General features: G+C 35.0%; 1 long non-coding RNA gene across 1 annotated transcript; it reads right to left on the reverse strand.

Annotated features, from left to right (window-relative positions):
- Nucleotides 1-1,382: 1,382 nt before the first annotated feature.
- On the reverse strand, nucleotides 1,383-4,367 carry LOC113323523. Its single transcript, XR_003347681.1, has 2 exons — nucleotides 3,072-4,367; nucleotides 1,383-1,754 (listed from the first exon to the last, which is right to left on the reverse strand). It is a non-coding gene; the product is annotated as an uncharacterized LOC113323523 (long non-coding RNA).
- Between the last annotated feature and the right edge of the window lie 257 nt (nucleotides 4,368-4,624).

Genomic DNA, 4,624 nt, shown 5'->3' on the forward strand with positions numbered 1-4,624 from the left:
TATGATGATCGTCGTGGAGTTCTTGAGCTCAACTACACTCTCTATCCTAGTCCGAAACTTAGCTGTAGTGGACTAGAAATCAAGACTTATAGTTTTGATCACTAACATTGACAAACATGCTTGAGATAGCAAGGCATGCGAGTTCGACCGAGCAGTGCTCTAACAATCTCCCCCTTTGTCAATTTAGTGACAAAACTATCAATACATATGGAATATAAAATAAATAATTAAAATTTTGTAGCTCCTATTCCACATGCCTAACCTTCAACATTACTCGAAATCTTCGTCACTTCCAAGTACTCCAATGACCCCAAAGGTTGTAAGTTTAGCATCATCGTTGTTGAAAATCTGTAGCTATAACAATGAGAAAACAAGAATTCTCAATCATTATTATACAGTGTCATAGTATTATTATACATCATCAAAGTTCAATTGTATCACAACTTCGACAACAATACTATGGTGATATGTATCGCTTCCCCTTAGTCAATACTCCATCTCACATGGAAACCACTCCCCCTTACATAATCATCCGAAAACCATATGTATTTGTAGTGTGAACTACACATTAATTCTCCCCCTTTTTGTCAATAAAATTGGCGAAGGTACGAAAACGGGATCCTAATGAAAATTTTCATAGAGACATTTGATGACCAAAAGAAAGCACATATCAACTAGTTTAGATGCAATCATAAAGCCGAAGCTAAATGCTTTCATCAAGGATTTTATAAAGATACAAGATAACTCCTATAATATTCCACAGCCGCACTCCCCACAAAGATTTGGCAATTAAGCACAAGTTCAATTAAGAACTCTCTTCCATAAAATGTCATTCCCGAAAGAACAACAAGTGCTGCCTTGATTTCATAAGAAAAGAAGGATTTCTTTGGACATGACAAATCACATACGAATATGAATTTGAATCCAAAAATACTCAATTAAACTAACCACAAGAGAACCTATGATTAATTCAATCGGAATACACAATTAAATTACCACAAGAGTGTGATCAATTCAATTGGTCATGCTCAACACAAGAGAACTTACGGAGCCGCACAGTATATATAAAAAATATGGATCAGGGAAGATCAATACTGCGGAATAGACAAGGATTCATTCTATTTTCCATCACTATTTGCACAATGACATACAATAGACATAATCCTTGTAAACAAAAGTTCATCCTATCTTCCATCAATATTTGCATAATGACATAATATGCTCCAAACTTTTGTGATGTCAAAAGCTCATTCATTCTTTTATCAATACATGCATATCGACATACGAAAGACTTAACTTTTGACAAGGTATGGAACAATCATAGTTCACGGATGCAAACACACATATCCCATAAAAAATTGCAATATATAAAATCATAAAGATTAATACTGCAAAAAATCATCTTTCAAACAATTTTAGAATTTAAACAAATAAATCTAAAAACATGAAGATGAAAACTGCAGCGCCCCTAAAGCTAACAGCTGACTAATCCAAGTGATTAACTAAACAAAGAGGCACTAAGGATCTAAAACATTTACTTTAACATTCATTTAGAAAATCTTCCATGGAACTTAACCCAATACTAGCCCCGCTCAGGAATATATATACAAGAACTTCTCTCAAATGATACATATACAATAGTCATTTTGGTTTGCAAATAAAATAAACGACATAATACACATATCAGAAGTTAACTAATTAACAGATTCAACTCCTCGAAGCTTTCGCTGCGCAACTCTGATCTGTCTCTGAAACTGAAAGTGGGAAAGGGTGAACACATCATCCATAAAAAGGGTGCCCAGCAGGAATAACATTTAACTTTAAAGAAATCATGAGCAAGATTTGGAAAGCAATTCATGTTTTCCCAAACATCAAAGTGACTAAATCACTGAAAACGCACAAACAATGTATATAGAAAAACTCCTTCTTCAAACAATATATATATATTAGTGATGCCGGGTTTTTCCACACCTACATAGCTATATTGATGTCGGGTTGTTCCACACCTAATAAGCATAAAAGCTGAATTCATGTAGATATAAATGAAGGAGCGTATCCTATATACCACACGTGGAAATTCTCATTTCCCATAACAATTCATATTGAAAACAAAATATTACATGTCCTTTCCAATTCATGGAAAGATTCAAAAAATCAACAGAACAATCATAATACAAACTAAACAATGCATGAAATGCACAAACTGACAATGCATGAGTTTGTTAAACATAAACTTTTGTAAAAGGAATAACAATGGTTTCAAAAGAGTTAAAAGTATTCCCACCTCTTTTGATGACAAGCCACACCTACCTCGATATCCACGATCAACTGGTTCATCCTTTGAATCGATCGTTATTAAAAGACTAACTGTTAATCGCGCAAGCACTCTAAGAATTTGTCCAAAAGAATCATACACGGCTCATACAAGTCTATCTAATGGTTCTAAGCCCAATAATGATTCTACACCTTTTTATTATTCATCTTTAGCATAACTAAAGTTTATTAATTGAATTAGATTGCTTCTATAGTCCATTAGATAAGTCTTAAGAATGTCTTCAACTTTGTAAAAGAAGTCAAAGGCTAGTTCGGACCATAAATGGTCCAAATCACTAACATAGGAAAACTAACTCTAAATCTAAGTCTATTAATCCAGCCCATTAACTCAAGGCCTGGTCCACTAAGTCAAATAACAGTTACTGACGGTCAGACTAACAGTCAACGTGAGTCCACAGTCAAGTCCAGGGTCAACTAGTCAAATCGGTCAAAGTCTGGTCAACTGAGTCACTCAGGTCAGGACAGGGAAACTAGCGAGTCACAACGACTCAACTCAGTCAGATTGACTGAATCAAACACAGGGTTCAGTCAACTAAACTGACTCAGCTGACTAACAGGCCATTGCATAGGCCAAAGCTTCTGCTGCACCATAATGGTCTTTCACTCCAGCTCCAAAACTCTATTACAAGCATTCTTTTGACTCTTTTCTAAACAACAACAATTTAATCATTTAACTCAAACAAACTTCATTCAAATAGAATTCCATAAATTCAATACATATGTATTTAAAGCTTTACCTGCAAGAGCAGTTCTAAGCAACACTCCTTCTACATCCTGCTACAACATTAATCTACATAGAAGCAGCAACTCCATGTCTATAACTATTCTCACAATCTTCTTTGTAATATTTCCAGCACCACTAGCTATAACAAATTCCACTACTAAACCTGAATTCCAAAACTCAATTACAATACCAAAATCAACAACTCATATAACACCATCAACTTCAGGCCTGCAATTCATTTGGAATCACAACACCATTAACAACTCCACCAGAATCTTAACTCCACCTCCATCTCATCTGCCACTGTCATTCAACACAATTTCATTAATTCATCCTAGAATTATAAACAATCACAGAACCTTACTTCAATTACAGTTCCTCATGCATCAAACATCATAATCTTCTTAATCAACCGCCTCTTCAAATATACATACATCTCAGTTCAACTACCTTACAAACACCAGGCCATCAACCACCTCAGTTCTTAAAGCTCAATCCCTGTATCATAAACTTCCCCCATACCCCGTAACTGACAAAACCACTACCACCAATCTATAACACTGATTCATGTCAATACTCATCTGTTGAGACATACCACTGGATTGAAACTCGAACAACATCAACATAGCTCAACAATCATCATTCACCACCATTTCAATGTTATAATCAAATTTAAGACCACAACAACAAGAAATACTCTCACTAAATTTCCAGAGGAAATAAATTACCTCAATCATTAGCACGTTCAGCTTCTACCAATCAAATTCTTCTTCAAACCACGCCTCATAGTCTTCATCAACTCAATTTATTCTTCTAAGACATCTATGAATATTTACACGAAACCCCTTAAACAGAACCGCTTCACCTCATTAATTCAACAACAACCCATTTATCCTTCATCTAAGAACAACTCAATCAACTTAATAATTTCATTCAAATTTCGAATCCAACTATAACCCTAATTCGCCAAACCTTCACTGTGAATCGATATCAGATACTAAATATTCTTCTTTACTCTCGATAGAAAAAACCCATCTTCAATGAATTGACTTCATACTCAATTTCATATAATTCCTCAATCAAACTTCATCTTTCAGAAACCCTAACTTAATTTACAGAAACAACTCCATCCATCCTTCCCGTGCTCAACCAACCTTGGTGGAATCATCTACTTCTTCGATTCTTCAAATTACAAACTTCTTATGAATTAGCCACAACAAATTTGAGCTCAAACCTTAGAAACTGAATCGACAGAGAAAAGAGAAGGAAGAACGGAAGAAGAAAAGAGAAAAATGAATAAGAAAGAAAAAAAATGGAAGAGAAGGCTTATCTTCACGATCAGGGGATAAGGCCGACCCAATTTGATGAGTCATCCACTCGCGTAGACACGTGCAGCCACAAAGGTAAAATCCAAAATTATTATTTTACCCTCTAAAAGCAAATTGATAAATTATCTTCATCCGGTGTCCGAATGACGCGTGCGAGCAGTCCATTTTGTATAACTTTTCGATATCTAACCAGTGGCACTAGTTTCTTATTTAGATCGTTGTTAGAGTAATTCCTATT

Source organism: Papaver somniferum, chromosome 11 (genome assembly GCF_003573695.1).
Source record: "Papaver somniferum cultivar HN1 chromosome 11, ASM357369v1, whole genome shotgun sequence".
Lineage (NCBI taxonomy): Eukaryota > Viridiplantae > Streptophyta > Magnoliopsida > Ranunculales > Papaveraceae > Papaver > Papaver somniferum.